A 22,175-nucleotide genomic window follows, 5' to 3' on the forward strand; every position below is an offset into this window, starting at 1 on the left:
GGATGATGAATTAACCCTGGAGGGTCTGCTTAAAGCCTAGTAACACTCTGCTTTGGACACAGCTCAATTCACTCAGCATCAAGCACACAGTCATTGGGAGTTTCAATAGTGTGGGACAATCACACTCAGTGTGCTCCACAGGCCTCTTTCCTTTAATGTCCATACCATGATTCCCGTGGCAGCAAGCACAGCTCCAACCCTGCTGATGTTCTTGAATCTCCTTCCACAGAAAAGCCTCCACAAAAACTATGTACTATGTATAATGTATATCAATTTAATACACATTGAACTGTAGAAGCTGTGTAGGTGTTTGGAGTACAGCAAATGTCAATGACTTTGAGACCAAACCACTATTAAAAATAGAATTTGGTTTCTATTTCATGAGGACAGTGGGATAACAATAATAATGGATGGGACAGTGGGATAATAATGGGTGAGCTTTTTGTTTACTTTTGGATTTCAATATTCGGTGCCTAAGGGAACCAGGTAACTCAATTCTCACCAAAACAACACACTTGGAACCTACCCAAATATTCAAGCACTTCAGTGCTATTAAGAGATCTTATCCCTGTGCATTTACTATACTTTCAGCCTTGGACTCAAACATCTAAAAACGTGACAGAAGGAACAATTTAACTAAGAAATTAAAATTATTCTGTATAAATCCATTACAGAAAGAACAGTCAAACACAGAAAACAATGCTGTGGATTCAGATCCAAGTTTAGCTAGAGCTAAACTTTCAGAATACCAGACAGCTCAAAACTGTGCAGTGTCCAAAGTAAAAAAACCCATGAAATTCATAATTAAAAGCGTAACCAAGCTACATCTTCACAGATGACCCATTTGAAGGCTACATATCTCGGAGACAGGAGTACATTATTTATCAGATAATGTACTTTACATGAAAATAAAATGGGACATTAATCACTAATTTGCTGATGGGTATAACATGATCACATTTTAATGAGCTAGCTGAAAATTTTACCTCCTTTGCTTTGCAAAGAACTTCCCAAATAATTAAGTTCAAGGAATTGCTTTATTCTACCAGTATCTTCCTGACCATCTAGCATTGCTCAAATATTCAATTTCCAATGCATTTAAGTTCAAAATGAGATGAGCAGAAGTTTGACTCATACATCTAGAAGCAATGAACCATTTGGCACTTCCTTTACCACAAAGCATAATCACTGTATTGGAGACCTCTACTGTATTATTTCACCTGGTTCATGGGCTAGCAAATTAATTTGTTTCCCATAAAACACAAGTATCAAAAATAACATAATAGAAAGTATAATTTATTCAGTATTTTACATCTTTCTCTACTCTAGAAGCATTACTCTTCACAAAAGTCTTTATAGGTAGAAATCAGTCTTAGTTACCTAATCTTAGGTACATCAATTTGTAAATGTACAATGTACATGCATGCCTCCACAGCTTTTAAAGCAGTTGCTTTACTTTGTATGTGAAGAAGGAATATCATACAAACCTCTGCTTATTGTAAAGCACTACAGCATGAGGTCCAGAATGCAAAACACTCTTCAGATTAGGGATAAAGTCAGTCCGCTCAAAATGGAGATAAAATCACCCTCTTTTAATTCTAGCAGTAACATATGGTAACTACAGTACGTGGGCAAAGTGTTTAAGATCATAGTGGATGAACCAAAGCCTATGGCAGAAGAGGAAAACAGAGTTCGACAGTTTTCAAGACACTGAATAGCCCCCCACACCTCCAAACATATAATTTACAAAAACATCACAGAAAAGAGTAATGTATACCTCTTTTGGAAATCTGTCCCAGCATGAGTGAATCATTCACTAAAGCACACAGAGCAAAATACTGCTGCTGGCAGAAATGGACTGCTGAGCAGCCTCGCCCTCACAGCTTGCCCATCCCTCAGATAGCAAACAAATGTTAGTTCAAGGCACTGAAATATTAAGGAACTTTCACACATTATCCTGCTTTGCAAAAGCCTTTGACTTCAGTACACTTCTGGACGTGGAAATGGTAACAATAGTAAATATTTAACCCATCTATAAATGCCACGTGACAACTATAGTACTCATATCTGGATGTGTTAGATGAAAACATCTTGATATTTCTCTCACTTGTTATGAATGCCATTTATTCTAGAAGTTTTAAGATAAATTACAATAATGAACAGGGAAGGTCCAGTAAAGACAGAGACAAAAATTACACTTTAGATCAAAAAGATCTAACACATAAGAGACAATAGGGTCAATCTTTGTAACACATGAGATAAGTAAAGAAGACATCAGGGAACAGACCTGCTAGAGGGGAGCAGATATTGTTCTCACTTGCATGGATATAAATCTGAGATAAACACCACTGATATGAGTTCCAAACACACATTTTAATAAGATCAAAATCTGGCCAGTGTCTTAACTTTTGGTAGATCAGATATTGTGTGCACTATATTCCCAGGCAATACGAATGAATAGCTGTTTCATTCAGGTGTACATCTCAGTCTGGCCACATGTACAAAAGCTCTACAATTCAAGTGTCACAGGTAAGTCATATTAAGTTCTACTAAGCTAAAATTTGAGGTGAAGTAAAAACAATAAAATTGTATCAGGAAAAAGAAAAAGAATGAGAGTGCCATAATAATGATAATCAAAAACTGCCCCAACCCCAAGGCTTTTTTTACACTATATAAAAAAAAAAAAAAGTTCTATTACTTGAAGGGACTGATCAGTAGGAAAATATAGGACAGCAGTGATTATCCAAAACCTTAGTTTACAGCCCCTAGCAATGTAGGATTGAAGAAAACAGTTTAATTTTTAAAGATTATCACCAAAGGCACCTCAAAAAAACAAAGAAAGTGCAAACTCTACAGAAACTCTATTTCTGCTGTTAGTGCTGTGTTCCTGAGGTGGCACCATTATTTTTCTCTTACATGGTATAAAATCATTAAGCATCATTATCAAAGAAGTTTGTACCAAAGTTTGTTTGTTGTTTTGTTGGGGTTTTGTTGTTTGTGTTTTGTTTGGGTTTTTTTTTTAATGAAGGGAACAAAGATGATACACAATACTTTTCCAAGGGCAGGATAGAGATGTCTGGTCCTATTTACAGCCATATTTTGACTACATTATTTTACATAATGCTTGGTGGGTCTCTAAAAAAAATGATGTTGAAAGAATCTGAAGATAAAGCACAAAAGCAAACGAGGATCCAATACCCAAATAGCAACTGCCCTCAGAAACATTCATGGCACAGTCAGTAGCAAGTAGGGTTCCATAGATGCTCTGTGCATTTCAGTGGCATTGCAGGGGCTACCACTGTGATAACCTCTGGCGTTAGACAAGTTTGTCTGAAATCCTATAAACAGCTCACTTGATGACTCCTCTGCATATTATCAGGCAACACAGTTAAATGAACAAAGAGCTTAAGAGATTTTAAGGCCCCAGTGCCACAAATGCAAAACCTAGCACATCTGAACACTTCACCCAGGGACTGTCCCTTTTCTTACAGATTTGCACTACGCCTGGCATGTAGGGGACCTATAGCTCCTGTGTGCTCTTGCACCACCACACAACCCTTCAGTAAAAAGAAGAGCTACACACATCTCCCCTCCACACTGAAAGTGAGCTTCTTTTTTAGCAGTAGGATTCCATCTTTTATGGAGCTTTGTTTTGTGCTTAAAACAACAATTCCATATCTTTGCAATGTATCAAAGCATTCTTTTATCTAGTTTCAAAGCATTTAGGTCAAGTATCTCTGAATATAAAATGGATATTCTGAGAATAGAAAGTTAACTTCTATTTGGAATTAAAATCAGTTTGAAAATGGTTCCTTTAAGACCTTAACAAGTTTCTCTTGTAATTTGTATTTATCTTAAATTATCCAAATGCAAGGATTTCAGTTCTCCCTGGCATGTATCAAAACCAGTTCCAGTGGAGTAGATTGGCATTTACACAGGCAGACTTCTGACAACCTAAGAAAATTGGCTTTAAAATCATTGAGATACTTAACTCATGTAATCCTCTCAACAGTCATAGTGAAAACAAGCTACTTGCACTCTACTTTTTGGTGTACAAAAGGTAAACCTGGGCTAAAATTACAGAAAATGCAGGTTCTCTGAAGTTAGAATTTGGGCAGCTCTCCAGTAAGAAAACATGGATACAACTTTTGGAACTGAAAAATACTGAACATTTGTTTCTAATACTGAGTAAGACACTTTCAATACAATTTCCTTCACAGTTAAGATCATTTTGGTTAAAATTCTCTAAACGAATTGCAACATTTACTTTTTCAGTTTACTATGATTTGTGTGAGTGCTGTGGGGTTTGTTCCTCCCATCAGTCTCAGGAAGCATTTACCAAAGATATTTGGTAAATAAAGATAAATAAATATTGCTGTATGTAAATATATATTGCTATGAGGAGAGGCTGAAGGAGCTGGGATTGTTCAGCCTGAAGAGAACATTCCAGGGAGACCTTATAGCTGCCTTCTAATACCTGAAGGGAACAGATAAGGCGGCTGGAAAGGGACTTTCCACAGAGGTGTCCAGCAATAAAACAAGGGATAATGATTTTACACTGAAGGAAAATAGATTTAGGAATTAGGATATTAGGAAGAAGTTCTTAGTATAAGGGTGGTGAGACACTCAAACAGATTGCCCAGAGAAATCATGTATGCCCCCTCCCTAGGGGTCTCCAAGACCAAGATGGATGAGGTTCTGAGCAGCCTTGTCTAGATGAGAGGACTAATACAGAATAGAAACATAGAATACTTTTGGTTGCAAAAGACCTTAAAGGTCATCAAGGTCAACCATTAGCTTAATGCTGCTAAGTCTATCACTAAATCATGTCCCCAAGCACCACCCACCCCACTATCTATGATCTAAACAGTTCGAGTTGATGTCCATGCTGAAAAAAGGTCAGCACTTTGCAAAGTTTCTTCAAAGAAGATAATTGCATTCCTCTGTCTACTGAGACCAAAGCCTTCAGTTTTGAAGAAGGGCAGAAAAAGGAATCATCAATCATAAATATTTCTTTGCTTTGCTATTCATTTTTATCAGGCCTAATCTCCAGAGATGGAAGAAGCAAAGGACAACTGGGGGTGCACAGCTGTGCTGGGAAAGGTACAAGAAATGTGGTGAAGCAAAGGAAACCCTTTATGTAGTCCAGCATCCTCACATTTCTCTGATCAGGTTAAAAAGAAGCAAACACAGCTCAGCTACAGGGCTACTTGTTTTCTACAGCTCTCAGACTACAGTGTAAATTTCTGACAAATCTCTTCCACCTGCAGATTACTAGATACACCAAATATTAGCATTTTCCTTATTTTGCATTGATCAGTGTAACACCCTGCACTTAAAAATCAAAGTCAACTGGCAGGTCATTCCCAATAGGAGTTATACTGTTTGTTTGGGTTTGTTTTGTTTGGTTTTTAATTGAATCTGCCTGTAAGAGATCTGAAGAAGACACAATTAATTCAGGAAAATACAGGACAAAGAGATCCAACACATGCTTTCTTTTGGGGAAAAATGAAAAGAAAAAAAAAAAGGATACATTTACTATAACCATAGAGGAGAGATTAGAACAGTCCCTATGGCCTCATTCCCTGTGCTGTCACTAAACATAAATGGCTTTTATTTCTGCAACAATCTCTCACTTACTACTCAGGGATTCCCAGGGAACAAATACACAGTAACTTCCATTGAGATACTTGCCTGAGATCTGTGGGCACTGGAACTGTAGTTTGCACACATTTCTGAATCTCTGAGGTACTGATTCTCATACTGATTAATCCATAAAGTTTGCATTAATTCCTCCAGCTGTATGTAGGCACCAGTTAACACTCAAAAAACTACACAAGAATTCAGGAAAGCTCTAATAAGCAATAGTTCATGTGGAATTCACAAGTGAGGTCTTCAGCACAGACAGCTGGCTAATTTCAAATTCTTGAAGATATCTAAACCAAAATCTGTATAAGCACTATGTAGGTTCTTTTAAACATGCTCAGAAAAAAAATCTCCAAAAGAGGGAATAAAATATTTCCTTTTAATTGCATCTTGATCCTAATGACAGTGCATGTTCTGTTACTGAAAATGCACTAAAATAGTAGGTTGTGATCAGAAATAACCATTACTTTAGGGAGACAGTGTCATCAGCTCATCCTTGGATATTTAGGCTTTCCTTTCCTGGTCATTCTCTGTTTAGACCATGCTTACTCATTACTGTATTATAAAACAGAGGATCTAGCACTTCAGTAGCTAATGTCCAAATTTCCCTAAGTGACTCTCCCTGTCAGAAGATACATCTTTTGCTTCTGATCAGTTCTTTCACCTTGCACTTTTGAGCAGATCATCATCATTACATCCAACAGCTGCATTACAGTATTTAATTTACTATGTTCAAAACACACAACACAGGGCACATTCTTCAGTGACAGTCATGGACAAGGTTCATGTTTAGTGAATAGACAAACAAAGAAAACTACATTTGAAAAAAATTCCCAAATTCTGGAATAGGAATTATATGAAAATAAATGGTTTAGACTGTAGTGTAACGAGGCAACCAGGTGCCACTAATTGCCAGGGAGTGAGCATGAGCTTGTGTCAAGCCCACCTGTGCCCAATTAGGTTGGGCCCCCACTGCGCATGAGCAGGACCAGGGGGCCAATAAAAGGTAAGGCCTGAGACACAGGTGGGGCTCACTCCTGAGCTAGCCAGCAGAGAGATCAGTCGCTCTCAGAGCAACAGCGCTGATCCAGGCTAGTCAACCCTGTGGCTATAGGCTCGGAGCACTGTTCGTGAGTCTCTGCTGGAACACCTGGTTGGACCTTGAAGCGCCGTACCTTAAAAGAGGTTCGTCTTGCTACATTAGACCAAGCCAAATACGTATCTTTCAAGAAAACACTCCACATCAGAAAAAAAAATTGGATCAATAATGACTAGAAAGCTTGGAATGGGAAGAGTAGGTGAGGAAGCGTGGAATCACAGTTTTCAAAAACACCCTAACTACCCCCTCAAGCCTTCAAGAAGAACAGCAAGCTTTCCATTCTTCAACTCTCAATCTACACAGGCATCTCATGCCCTTTCATATAGATGCTTTTGGGCTTCTAGCTTGGCCTCCAGTTGGCATGCTAGAAAATAATGGCTCTCACTGTTCCCATGTCATATTTACAATTTCTGCACTGATGTCTTGGATACCCTAGGAGCATCTCACCTAGACACCTCCCCAGAGTAAATGAATTACAGTCAGTGTGGAAGTTTCTGCAGTGCCATAAGACAGCCTGAGTCTGTACATGTAATCTATATGCCAAGTTGGCCTAATTTAAATCTTTTTACTATTCATATTTAAATTCTTTGACTAGAAACCATAAACACTATTACACAGTGCCTTAGGCAAGCCCAAGTCTATGTGAGTCTTCCTAGTAGTCTTCAAATTCTCAAAATACAGTAAAAAGATTTCAGCACCTTCATGCTCAATTTAAATACAAAGATTTTTTCTCAAATCAGATTATTTATTATAATGAGTCCAGAGAGAAGCAGGTTCAAAAAATCAATATTGATCCACACTACAGAAGTTCACAATAGTCATAAATTAACAGGGAAGTATAGCTGGATTTTAATGCACAAGGGTGCTGAGAAGGCTGTAAAAGGGAAATGATAAAACTTTAATATTTCACTGGTGCAAAAATATAGTGCATTGTAAACTCAAACGAAAAGAAAAAGAAAAAAAAGAAAGAAAAAACAAAGCTGTTTTTTTTTCAGTTACTTAATATTTGTAGTATGAAGCCTTTTCTTCCTAAAACCATTAAAAAGCAAGTGAAAATATAAGTGATCAAGACTCCTGATGGCATTTTCCTGTTGACAGTAACCCGGGATATCATTACACAGCTACCTCAAAGATAACAGGGGAATATACATCACTTTGTCCACACTGCTGCAGTGTTCTTCTGCAGCACAGGCCCTGGGTTTCTCTTTAACTTAGTGACCTTTTGCAAAAGCTTCTGTAAAGAGGTCATTTACAAAGCAATGAACTTCCCTGACAATGAATTACCTTGCTGTAGATTGGGAATAACCTCACTTTTCTCTTTTGCAAAGTCTTTTGAAATCTACCAGCCATCAGATAAGCTGCTTGAAGAATTTTCTCCTTTTAGGAATGCTGAAAGTGGTCATTCCCAGCAGAAACAGTGTAAAAGCCTCAACACACACACAGCCTTTTTGATTTCTGAAATTTCTTCATTAATGCAAATTTCCCAAGTAGCTGTCATATATATTTTTTTTATGTTGGATACATTAAAAAGACTAGCTGATTTTTATCAGCCTCCCATCTCTAACTGAATATTGACTCTGTGCAGATTTCAAAAATAATGAGCATGGGACTGCAAAGCTATCAATGAGTTATGCATTCTATGCATTCTATTTTCAATATACTTAGTATTAATTAAGGACCCTGGAAAAGTCTGTAAAGAGTGCATAAATCTTATCCTGTTTAAAAGTAGGAACCAGAAAACACATGACCATTTTTAAACTCTAGAAGTCAGTTTGGGCCCCTAAGTTCCAGAAGGACAGGGAACTGCTTGAAAGAGTCCAGTGCAGAACCACAAGGATGATGAGTGGAGTGGAACGTCTCCCTTACAGGGAAAGGTTGAGGGAGCTGGGGCTCTTCAGCTTGGAGAAGAGGAGAATGAGGAGTGACCTCATTAATGTTTATAGATATGTAAAGGGAGAGAGCCAGGAGGATGGTGCCAGGCTCTTCTCAGTGATGTTAAATGACAGGACAAGCAGTAACGGGTGAAAGCTGGACCATAGTAGGTTCCAGATAAAAACAAGAAAAAGCTTTTTCACTGGGAGAGTGACAGAGCACTGGCACAGGCTGCCCAGTGAGGCTGTGGAGTCTCCTTCCCTGGAGAAACTCAGAACCCACCTGGATGGGATCCTGTTGGACCTCCTGTAGATGACTCTACCCTGGCAGGGGGCTGGACTTTATTATCTTTCAAGGTTCCTTCCAACCCTTAACATTCTGTGGTTCTGTGATATTGGATGAAGTTTATAATGGCTCTGCTACCTCCATCCTTTCCTACTATGCATTTTGGCAGAAGTAAGTCAAAGACACGAACAAAATCCATGACAAGGATTTAACAGGACTATGTACTTAGTAGGTGCAAACTACATTCTGAAGTTAGAATAAAACTTTTTAAAAGTTAGGGGCCCTATGTTGCTATGTCACTATTCCCTTAGAAGATAAGAACATTGGATGATGAAAATGAATTGTGCAAATTTAGTTCTTTTAAAAGAAAAAACTGAGCTGCACACACAACCCAAGTAGTATATAAATAATCATTCCTGAGGAGGCAGGAAAATACCAAAAATACCATGTAATAAAAATATCAACAAATTCAACAAACTGAAGTGACGGGTGTATGCTAATAAAGAGGTACTTAAGGTTAAATTATATGAAACAGAGAGGAGCCATTGCAAACGTACAGGTGGACTTTACAGACTTTACTTGACTCATCCTAACTGCCAGTTGTGAGATTACAGAGAAATGTAGAACTGTCTGTAGGAGACTGCAGAGAAGTGGTTTTTTTGTTTATTAAACCACTTTATATGCATGGTATCAGCTAGTACAGAGTATGCATTCATTAGCCAGCACACTCCTGGCTCACACAAAGCAAGATAACAGGATACTGTCAACTTGAAATATTAAAAATTTGAAGTCCTAGGTTGGCCCTCCAAAAAACAACCCACAAGTTAGATTTTTTAAAAAAATACTTTCATATTTAATACATGTTCCTGACATATTTTTTTCTAATTTTATAATCATATTTTTCAACCTAGGAAAAAAATTTTGCTGTCCTGTTGCTTTGTTAAAGATCCACCCATTGCAAAACTGGTTGCATTAGCATAGGACAAACAAGAAAGAATTAAACTCTTTTATTTTACACTTGCTACTTGTAATAAAAAGCTTGCTAGCTGTTGAAAATACAGCTAAGAATTTAAAAAGGACTGTGGGTTTTTTCCTATATGTAATGGTTCTTTAAAAAACCTAGTCTGCAGCCCCAACTGGCAGACTCATGCACGGGCTTGCCAAGCTCTAAAACACAATAAAAGTGTCGGTAATTATATCATCAATTTGGGTGCCTTTTATTCTGCTGAATTCACCTAAAGAAATTACTATAAAAGCATATAATTTCTTAAAAATAGGACTTGCAAGTCAAAAGCTGTTCACAACTTCAGAAATTCAAGCAGTGATTGGAGGATGTAGAAAGAGCTGCCTGGAGGTTTAACCTGAGAAAAGGAAAAAAACATATCAACTCCATCAAATTTAAACATCCCTACAGGCAAGTAAGTTCTGACACTCCAAGTAATTGCTCTCTGTATATAAAGGACATCTAAAATTTACAAACCAAATGTCTGAGAGGAGGATCTATAGAATTTTATAAGAATTTCTTGCCTACATATATTCTGTACAAGATCTGCGGTGCTAGAAATGAAGGAAAGCAGTATCTTAGCAAGCCATTTCCTCACTATACAGCAAAGTATAATAATTATAAATAAAAATATTAACTGTATCAAGTATTTCACATGAAAATTGACAGAATTGGATACATACATGCCTGGTTTAATGCATGGATAAATCCAGGCAGCTACCAAAAACCTCTCTTTTACCATGCATTGATAATGGTGGAAATGAAACTGAAACAATGTGTAGCAGAGAACAGTTTTTCTATTTTTATTCAATTAGTCTAAAACAGGCATAGATTTGAAAAAAGAATTTTAGGTTGCAATGAAATAATTTATGTTTTCAGTATACTAAGATATTTGGAGTAAGTTATGCTGAGATATAGTTGAAAACCATGACAATTACGTTTTTCTAAGAACTACTTTTTGGGTAGAATAATGCTTTTAACAACTGTTTCGTTACTTACATTCTTACTATTTATTACCATTTTATTGGACGCTTTTTGCTGTGGTCCACAAAATTTCCATCATCTCAGAATCATTTTTCACACTCTCCTATTTGGAAAATATCCTACAAACATCACAAATCTGAGCAGCACTCAGCAGTGGATATTTTTATAGGTGTTAAGCTTTCCATCAGACAGCCATAGGTCAGCCACTCTATCACTATCCACCCTTCAACATTTCCTTTCTCATGCGAATCAAGTGGAATGTCTGTGAAAATATGGTAATTGTGAACTTGAACAAACATATTATTATTATTTTATTTTTAGCCTAATAATGCCCTCTACAGCTAGAATTACTGTGCACAATCAACAGGGCAGAGGAGAGGCTGTACCCTGAGATGCCCCCAGTCACAACCAGGGCACTGACCAATGCTGACTGCACCCATGGTGCTGACTGCCCCTTGCCCCTGGCTCTTCTCTCCCCTGTAGCACAGCTCTCCCTTCCTGCTCACAGGATTAAATCTGCAGCAGAAAATACCACCACTAGGAATAAGGATCACAAATGCTACACTTTTGTCTCTAACAGTTTTGACTGCAAACCCAGGATGATGTATTCTGTAAACACGAAATTATGGGAGTTTATCTTCCACGACCTCAAAAGCCATTATCCTTCAGCAAGCCAGATCCCCACATGTTTATCTACTATTGGAAAGAGTAATTGGTATCACTATGTGACCTTCTCTTCTTCAAAATTCCCTAAAAACAAAAATCAGATTGCAGGAGATGCCAAAAAATATATTTCACAGACATCTTTAAGAGACTTGAAAATGAAATTATTGATCTTTCTAGTTACCTCAGTTTACTGTAATTTAAAAGCATAATTTATTCTTTTCTTAATAGAGTAACTGTATCAAGAGCATATATTTAAGTCCAGCTAAACATCAGTTCTAAGAGAAAATGTGAGCTCCAGTCAGCAAATACCTTCAAATCATATGATAATGAACGATAATAAAATACTTTTCTGTTTACCACTATTGTCAAAACTCTCCTGCACGTTCATTATCACTGTTTAATCAGAAAATCATAGTGTAGCAGTATCCACATGTAATGGGTAAATGAGTTCTTTATGGTTTTACAGCTCATAATCATCAAAAAAGATGTCATTACGCTGCAACTCTGAAGATGGAAGAAAGAGAGGGAAAATTAAAATATAAGAGGTTTCTCTGGGTTTTATGAAGTAACTACAACCTCAAATTTCTTCACATACCTATACCTTATCTGGATAAAAAAATGAAACCTTAACTTGAACAGAGAAATTGTCAGTTTTCAAATCTGGTATTCTGGTTAATCATAAGGTCTTGTGATTTACCTCATGCACCATCTGGTCTTTCTTTTCCCCTGAGTTTCTTCACTAAGCTTTCCCCATGCTCCTCAGAAACTTCCCAGATGGAGCCTTTTTCCATTTCCCAGCCCTCTGCCCCAAGGGGCACCTGAGGTGTTCATCATTACAATCAATCTCAGCTCTACCAAGCTGGAGGAGTCGAGGTGATTACTCAAGAGAGATCTGTGATGAATTTTACATGATTTCCTGTCATCTGTTTTCTGATAAACTTCCTGTTTGCCAAGCTTTTGTCAGATATTCTGTATTTATAGTCATAAGGGACATACATCCTAACTCAGATCTCAAGCAAATTTAAAAAAAAAACTTGTTCTTGACATTTATTTATACATAATGCTAACATTTATGCCCTATCACTACTGCATTCCTTTTGGGCTGGTTCTATTAAATCAGCTTTACAAAATGCAGACTTGGAAGTTCTTTTAACTTAATTTACTCCATGTGTTTTTCCCCTAAATTGAATATATATGACTTCAATCAATTTTCACAATTGGAGTAAAGATTATACAATATAATTCATACTGCAGTAGCAACTGCTAAAATCTGAAGATAAGCTATCCCGCCATCTTGTGACTTGTGAAAACACTCCATCATTTCAGACATCTATTATGCCATCATCACAATGCTTCCTGCATAGAGTCTGTATTACCATCATTCTAACGAGACCCAGAAAAGACAAAAATCTTTAGGTAATCTGATTTTATTCCCCAACACCAGAAAATGCTGATAAAAACACCTGCCAGGCCTGGATGCTCTGGCGCTATTCAAATAAAAAGTTCTCAAATTTCTCCTGAAATAATATATTACTGTCACAGTTTTAGACATTAACCAGGACAATTACCTTTACATATTAGGGTAGAAAGAGAATTTCACTTATTCCTAGGACCTTTCTCTACAGTAATCAGAAGCAGTCTTTTTGTGTACAGAAACGTCTTAGGATAGAGTCCTATGCTGCAATTTCTCCAACACCAAAGCAATTTTAAGAAGGCCCCTGCTCTCTCCAGACCCAAGTGCACCTGGCAGTATGCAGTGAGAGAATTTAATGGTGTGTGGTGCTTGTTTTTGCTGAAGTCAGAGTGCTCTGGGGCATGGCTCCACACTGAACCACAGTTGCATGATTAAGGGAACATCGAACTGAAGTATGAAGGTGTTTGAATGGAAAAACCTTTACCACTGGCCAAGTTTGATATGGCCTTCACCCTATGTCAGCAAGAAACAGTCCTTCAGGGATGTGGTGACTACAGTACACTCAGTGAGCATACAGATTACCAGTGGCCTTTTCAAAGGAGGCTGTCTCTGTGTCTGGGACTGTGGGTGTAAAGGGCAGTGAAAGCTGGACATGCAATACTTCCAGCTACTTTGGAAATCCCAGCAGTAGTGAGAAATATGTGCCCTATCCTGCAGGTAACTTGAGCCTGCAGCTGACTCATCCACTAGGCAAGGTATTAAAAAAAATAAAAGGACCTGTAAAGAGTGAAAATGAGAAAAAAGGGATATCCAGGACTGAGACAGCCCATGTCAGCTGAAGGCAGATGAGAGACAGCAGAGGAACTGCACAGTCTATAAAACTGTGTGAGAGCTACTGAAGCAGCTGTTACCAATGAAAATGAGGAGGAGGAATGGGAAAAGATAGGCTTTAATTTCTTCTCAGTAAGCTTTGATAATTTCCCTGCAATATAGAACTGCCTAAACTAATTTTTAATGATCAGTCTACCTTGTCAGCACTAGGCTCAGCAAGGGCAAATTGATCTTGCCTCTCAGCCTCTATGATGGTAGATGCACATGAACACACACACAATTTTAAATGTTTCAGTTGAACATGAGATATAACATGGTTTAAATAGACTTTTAATTGCACCACCATGAAGTTTTAGGCTAAAATCCTACGTGACCTGTTATCATAGTTCAACTGCTAACAACAAAAATCACTGGGATAAAATATTTAAATTTTTAGTATCAATTTAAAATTGTTGGATTCCTGAGCTTTTTCTCTGTTTTTTGCATATCTATATTGACAGCTGGATTCTTTGTAACCATGGAAGGAAAGGATCACTAATTAACCTGACTCTCACTCCTGATCCTGGTTTTAGAATGGTGGTTTCAAGGCTCTCAGTGGAGTATAAATAATGAAGGAGACAGTAAGGGTTCTATTTTTCTTTTCCATAATAACAATTTTTCTGGTAATTTATTCAATTTCCTTACCGATACCCATCTATAGCATAGCCAGATGGCCAAGGTGGTATCTAGGAAGTTCATATGCACAGGTACTTTTAAAATAATATTACTGATCAACTGAAATAGTGAAATCAAAACACAGCATTCACTTGAGACAAATTTTGCAGAACTGCTCCTTCATTAGCTACTAGTAGGAAAATAGGTTCATTTTTTGTGGTAAAGCTATTCTCTCTCACAAATTCAGAATGGACCTATTTATGTCTCAGCTGTTAAAGAGAAGAGGGTTGCATTCAGCAAGGCAATAACCAGCTGCAAATTCATCTGTTCATTGCCTGGGTGTGGCATAGTCTGCCCACCAGGAAGCTCATATAAGACAGACACAATATAGGTGAAGGAAATTTGGATTACTATAGTTATTTTCTTACATTGTAATGTGAAAATTCACGTATTATAGTGATAAAGTGAATTACATAGACTATTATGCTATTTCATCAGTAATGTTTTCAGTTTATAATAAACAGAAAAATGGCAGAAGACTGCTCTTATTGCAATATCAATTTTAAACTACATATTAAGACCTCATGCTATACCTCAGATCCTGATTTAGATTAAATAGGTATAAGAATCTTCAACTTCAAAAAATAAACATTATTTGTCAGCTTGAGAAGTACCAGAGGAAAAAAAGGATTAACACAAAGCAGTTGATTTTGTTTGTGCACTCAGGCTTTGTGAATCAGCAGGGAGTACTGAGCAATGAAAGAATGAAGGAATGAAGGCCAGCAATCCAGACTTCCAGTAGAATCATTTAAATGGACTCAGGGTAGGAAACTACCAACTACCAATCTTTAGTTTTGCTGAATTCTCAGAAAAGAAAGAAAAGAAAGTACTTTCTTATGCAAGCATCGAGCAGACAGTCATGGACATTTAAGGGAATAATGTCAACATACAGACTTAAAATAACTAAAACTAGTTTTGAGTAGATAATTCCACTACACATCTGCTTAAGATTTAAAATAAATTTTTGCCCTTTACTTGGACAAACCAAAAACTTTTCAAGTAGCACATTGCAATGTGCTCCAGTGTCCATAGTCCATATAAAAAAAATTAAAATAATTCAGAATTAGAGGCTGGTTTGTTTTTATTTACCATTTCTGTTCCTCTTATTTTCTTTCTTTTCATCAGGGCAAAAGTTAGAAAGAACCTTAAAAATCTCAGAAATACTGATATGTCATCAGAATAATACATATCCTTGAAAAAGTATATTTTGAAGACAATAAATATAATTAAACTATTTCATCCAGCACTCAGATATCTTCATTTCTCACTAATACCTACCTATTGATGTTCATATATGTTCACATTAAAAAAAAAAAAAGATAAAAATAACTGATGAGATTAGGACATACTTAAATTAAAGCAGCACTGACAAGCATTTTGTCAACCTTGGTTGATAATCCCATTCAGTGGAAAAGGATTTCTGAGAGGGTTCTTATTTAAATCCTTCTCACAAGCCTCAGCTTAAACATGCTTGGGATTTTTTTCTTCTTTTAAATCAGTTCACCTTATTATCTTTAAAGAAACATGTATTAATTCAATAATGCTTCCTACAATTGGTATTACCTCTTAATTTTTTTGGGGGTGCAATATTAAAAAGGTCCAAGCTCATGAACACAAATACCATCAAATAGATTGGGCACAGACACAGCACAAACACTGAGATAAAGAAAACACCAATCAGAGTGACCTCATGAAGACGTTTATGTGTCAGTAGACTTTTTGTTAGCTCTATTTCTGTAAGCAAATTATGACTGTAATTGAGCTCCATGTAGAGAGACATGCAGGACTCATAGGAAGACACTCACATAGATTAACAAAGGCACTGTCATTGTCTGAAAATCTCCCATAGAGCAAGCCAGATTTTAACTCAATTTGAGACAGAACTATAACCTATTCAGCATGGTGCCAGAATAATATCATTCTTATCAAAACAAGCAAGCTTTAAAAAAGTTTCTTGAAGAATTTAGGAATTTGATTCTAGAATCATAGCTATCTCAGTAAGATGGCCTTCTTAGCAAAATGTGGAACATCTTCAAATCACAATAGGTTTATAGTGGAACACAGTCTATGACCTGAACTTTTCTGAAACTATTGTCTAAGTAATTTTATTAAAGTGATGATCTATCAGTATCTGTATTTTTTTTCTTATTTTTCTGCATAGCTATGTGAGAAAAAAGGTAAAGGAAACAGCTACACTTGTTTCTGTTGGTAATTTCAGAGGTCTTAGATTATAAATTATAAATAAAGCATCATCTGCGGTACATCCATAATAATGTTTGCTTAGTCTTAAGAAAGTTCTGTCTAGTCATATACAATCTTATAAAATGAGAATGCGAATATGAAATCTGAGTATGTCCTGAAAACTGCAATTGCCTTAAAGATGTATAAAATTCCTTTCAAAGTGAAGATTCAATGAAACACTGCCAAAATATATTGTGTTGGAGACCCCTATCAAATATATCATTTGCTTCTCAGTTGGTTTGAAATTATTTACTCATTCCACATTTTACTTTGGCATAATCCACAAAACATTTCTACTGACAGATTCATCTCTCAGGCTATTGAGACTCACCATGAGTCTAACACTACGATTTTACTGATTAGGGGTTTACTGATTAGCTATTAGGGTATTTGGTAGTCCATGCAGAATACAGACTTTAAAAAGTGTCACATGTTTAAAAAAATATATATATTTACATTGTAACCCTAAATAAGAAACTGGTAATACTCAGGACATGTGCTCTGCTCATGAAAATAACATGTGCATAAAATCTTTTCCTGGTGAGCATCGTAGAACCCACACAGCTCAGTATTTTGCTTCTTGCTCTTAACCCACAGTATCAGAGATGATGATATATGCCCCAGTTTGTAGAACATTTAACAACACGTTCTTCTTTGTATATATACAAAAGCACTTTTCTAGGCTGGAATTAAGAACATGAATAAAAGTGAAAACAATCCACCAATGAGATGTAAGAAAGTTAGTGACTACATAGTTAAAATGCAGTCAACAAAAGCACATGCTAAAAGTAATGGATTTTAAGACACTGTTAAATCAGGGCCTGGATCACAGTTGCAGAGCCAATCTCCACCTGCTCAGCATTACAATTAATGCTGTGAACCAGCAAGGGCTGACTATTGGGCCTTTATTGGCAGCCTTTGGTGTGGTCCATTGCTCATCCTGAAGGAACAGCAGTCTGAGATGAACAGGATAACACACATATACCATAATTGCGCCGGGGCCAAGCAGTTGTAAAAAAAAACCTTGAAAGCAATTTGTACCAGTGTGCAGGCATATGAGCATGCAAAAGATGCACAAATGTGAAGAAAATACAGTTTAGAAACAGGAAGATCTGCTGTGTGGAGACCCCAACGTTAGCATGCTGATTCCCATGCCACGTAGTGCATCTCTCCCTATCTCCAGGACCATCTGATTTACACCCATGTATGTGCTGTCCCGGTACAGCGTTTAGGATTTCAAGATGTATCCAGAATGATTTGAAAACTGAACAAATCTCAGACTGTGAAGCAAGCTTCTTTGCAGGGACACAGAAAATGCCCGCGTAGAGGACAAGAAATAATGACTCACTGCCACCTAGAGGCAATTCAGGCATTCCCTAATCCTCATAAAACCTTTCCCAGTTCATCTGCTAAAAATGCAGATACTCCGTATTGAGTGTTTCGTAAAGCAGATTAATCTCAAGTTTGTTAAGCAGTCAACGAAGTAAATCAGCATTTTATGGAAAACAGATATGAGACAGTTAAATATAGAGGTCCTTGTGCTACATAGAACATCATAGCTAACCAGGGATCTCTTTCAATTGCAACAAAAATCTGTGGTTAATATAAGTACGTATATTTTAGTACATAAGATGAAATACTTGACTAAAAAAGCATCAATAACAAAATTGCATCTAAAATGTACAGCCTGACAGAGAACACAGCTCTCATCTTGTAGTGCTTAAAAAAGGAACACAAAATATTTCAGCTAGGTCTCCAGAATTTGTATTTTTTTTCACTATTGCTCTACTTAAATGTTTGATGGCTTTTTGAGTGTTGAACTGCTGCATTGAGAAAAGGCACAGCTATAAAGGAACTCTAGACACGTTCAAAATTTATTACACAGGCTAAGTTAAATTTGGTTTACATCAGTGTAAAATCATTGTCATTGAGGGTGTTGTTGCTTACAGTAGGAATTCCCAAAGTACATATGCATCTAAATTACTTCCAAGTGCTTCCTACTAGCAATGCCTGATGTCCCTGTGAGATTAATCCCCTCACCTGTGGGAATGATGCCTCTGCACACCTGGACTCACCTGTGAGTAGGGCTTTCCCTGCCATCAAAGCAAGAAGGAGAGACAGAAGGGTTAAAGGGATGGAAGTCCAGATGACAGGTTTCATCATATCTATGACCATAGGCCAGGTTTTGAATTTGGGGATAGTGTGGTAATCAGGAAGAATAAAGGTTTTGAAACCTGCTTTTAGATCTATGGAAGAAGGGAAAGGAGCAGATTCTGGTAGTCTCATACTCCTGGCCAGCTACAGAGCTGCTTATGCTGCCAAAAACCCCACAGCTGTTGCTTTCACTTCTTGGAGTGCTTGGGATCCCCTGAATTAGGCAGCTGGATCTTTTAATTAAGTTTATTTAATGAAATCCAAATGTAAGGGAGAGAAGATAGAATTATTATTTCAACAGGAAGGAGTATCTGGATCAAAAACTTCCCTCAGTTCTCTGCCATCAATTCTATAAAGTCCCTGCAATAAATGCTTCCATCTTGAAAGTTGCTCACATCTGTAAAGAACAATATTCAGTCTCTAAAGTATTTGGGGTTTGTCTCCTGAGTTTTTTTCTTGCTTATATGGAAACAAATTATTTGGCAATATAAGGATAACAAAGCATGCTTAGAGTTGTGACAGAAGAGCCCTCACTGAAAGCAGTCCTTGCAGAACCTGAGTGCATCAGTTCCAATTTGTACTGGTTCCTGTAACATAAACCTCTTCATTCATAGTACAGAATCCATTAGGAGAGTAAAATTTCCCATTTTCCTTTTTTTTTCCTAATTTTGTTGGCATTGTCATTTTGGCTGAATTTTTCTATACTGGCTGTTTGCATAGACCGATGGATTTGGGGGAGTTATGTTTTGTGTTGTTTTTTTTTTTTATTCAGCAATGCTGTTTAAATGTATCTAAACAAATAACTTTGTAAACACTTGGCAGAGTTTAGGAGATGAGAAGGGATGCCCACCTAAGAAACATACTAGTTTAGATGTTGCACTAAGTGATTCCAGTGCTTCTTAAGATTCTTGAACTTCAAGGTTGAGCTTCAAATTTGCTGGAGAGTCACCATTCTCCCCTGTCTACTGCTTAAAAGACCTGAGTTCATCCACATTTGGCCAGGTTCTACAGCTATGACAAAAATTGTCACTTGCATGTGTCCAGCAGTGATTTCAAAGAGCTCAGTAGCTAAGCTGCCTAAAGACTCTGTATAGAATGACAGTGATCCTCAAAGCTCCTACAAATCAAAAAGACAAAGGGCTACACTGGTACACTGCTCTCATTTGGCATCCTCCCACCAATTCACACAGGATTTTCTCTGAACCTGTCACAGAGGCAACTCAGATGATACTGGAAACCAGTCAAGGGCAGACATTCTAGGAAGGGTATTCTAAATGCATAAACTGCTTGATTCACCCTCAACCTTTTTTCCCTGCTTATAAAGTCTTAAGACATTCAAAAGAGTTCCCTTCTACAATTTCATCCCACCTACAGGAACAGGCAAGAGTTTGCAGCAAGACCAATTTTCAGAAACCAGCTTGTTTATCCAGGACACAATCATTATACTGGGACAAGTACAGGAAAGCTCAGTGCTGTTATTATACAGGAGCTGCAGCCATTCCACATACGCCATCATGCCTATTTATTTGTCACTTTTTAGAGCCCATGAAAAATGGAAGATATGAATGTAACTCAGCTCAAATTTTGTCCTAGAGAGAAGAAATATAAAGTGGACTGAACAGGGAGGAACAGTCTCCATGAAAGGACAGCTAAGCACAAGACAGGAATGATGGCTGTGATTGAACTGCAGCCCCTTTGTGCTAGTACTGAATACTATCAAATTTTATCACTGGCAGGGAATACCCAATCTGCATGACACTGATTTAAAAACAAAACTCCTCCTGAAACGCTTTTCACAGCATGAAAAATACCTGAGAAATTATATTTTTTCACCTGGAAATTGAAATGACAGACACGTTACTGCTTCTAGGAGAACTATATTCACATTTGATGTCCTCAGGCAGGCTGCTGAAGTCTTCAGCTCTCTGCTTGCCTTATCAGATACTTCCAATTCCTATGTGCCTCAGCTACCAGCAAGACTGAGCCCGGGGCTCTCCTCACCTCCTTATCCTCCCCAAAAGTGGACTTTGACTGCACTTACCTGTTTTCCAGCTCTGACTTGAATGGTTCTTGCTAGTTTCACTTTCTGCCAGCAGTAGACAATTCAGTAGACAATTCAGCTGACCCTAACTTTCTGGATGAGCAGTCTATAAAACACAGGAGTGCTACAGGGGACCTCTTAAAACATGAGACACAAAAGATAGACCAGGTAGCTACAAAATAAAAAAGCAACAAGAAAGATACAACATGCAAATACCAAACAGATAGGAAAATAAAAAATAATAAAGTACCAGCTGGAAAGATGCTCCAAAATGTGAAAAAGGAAATTATTTTTCTATGTGTGGTTCACACTGTGTTCAGAAGAACAGAGGTTTCTTTCTTTGAAATCATCAGGATTATGTGAAAGAAATATGATTCCATTATCAATTTATTCTCCTCTTGGGAAGAACTTGTAAGCCTCCCTAAAATTGACTGGTTTGGGCTAAAATATAAGACTATGATTTCCTCTGCATCAACAATATTGGTATTGTGAAGAGGAATTTCAATTGCAGGATTATGTGTTTACTATTTATCTTGATACTGGGCATTATCATTGACTGCCTCCTGAGGCTTACCTTCTACATCAAAGTTAACAGACCTAAGTGTACCCCTACATATTATACATTATTTTAAGGATTGAACTCAACTGAAAATGCCTCAGATACAGTATCAGATACTTAGACAGTCACAGAAAAAGTTATTCTATTTGATAAGAGCATTTCTAGATAACTAGCCAAAAATACAGAGTTTTTATACTTATTCCTTACTTTGGAGGAATGGTACTGCTTGCCAGCCTTTAGAGGTGTTTGGCTGTTCTTAGGTTACTGGAAGCACTTAAGGAGAATGTTTCTCAGTCTTCATTCTCAAAAAAACCCCACAGAAACTGGATGATACTAATAGCCAACAGCTTGCTCTCTCCAACTGGCACTGATCCCACTGCTTCCCCCTTCTCCACCACCCCAGCTGCTGTGTATTTGTATCAGCCCTGTACTTGAACTAGCCCTGGCATTTGTTTGGCTTTCCATGTAAGAGAATTCAAAATATTAACCTAACAGAAAAACAGCTCCAAAAAAAGAGAGGGGGGAGGGGAGGAGGCTGAGTGGGAGAGGCATGGCACAGAGTGATTTCTGATGTTTTATGAAATTTAGTTGGCTCACACAAATGTTTGACAGGCACTAAAGCTGGCACAAGGGAAGGGCAGAATTGCAGAGCCAAGAATAAGTGAA

Source organism: Calypte anna, chromosome 4A (assembly GCF_003957555.1).
Source record: "Calypte anna isolate BGI_N300 chromosome 4A, bCalAnn1_v1.p, whole genome shotgun sequence".
Classification (NCBI taxonomy): domain Eukaryota; kingdom Metazoa; phylum Chordata; class Aves; order Apodiformes; family Trochilidae; genus Calypte; species Calypte anna.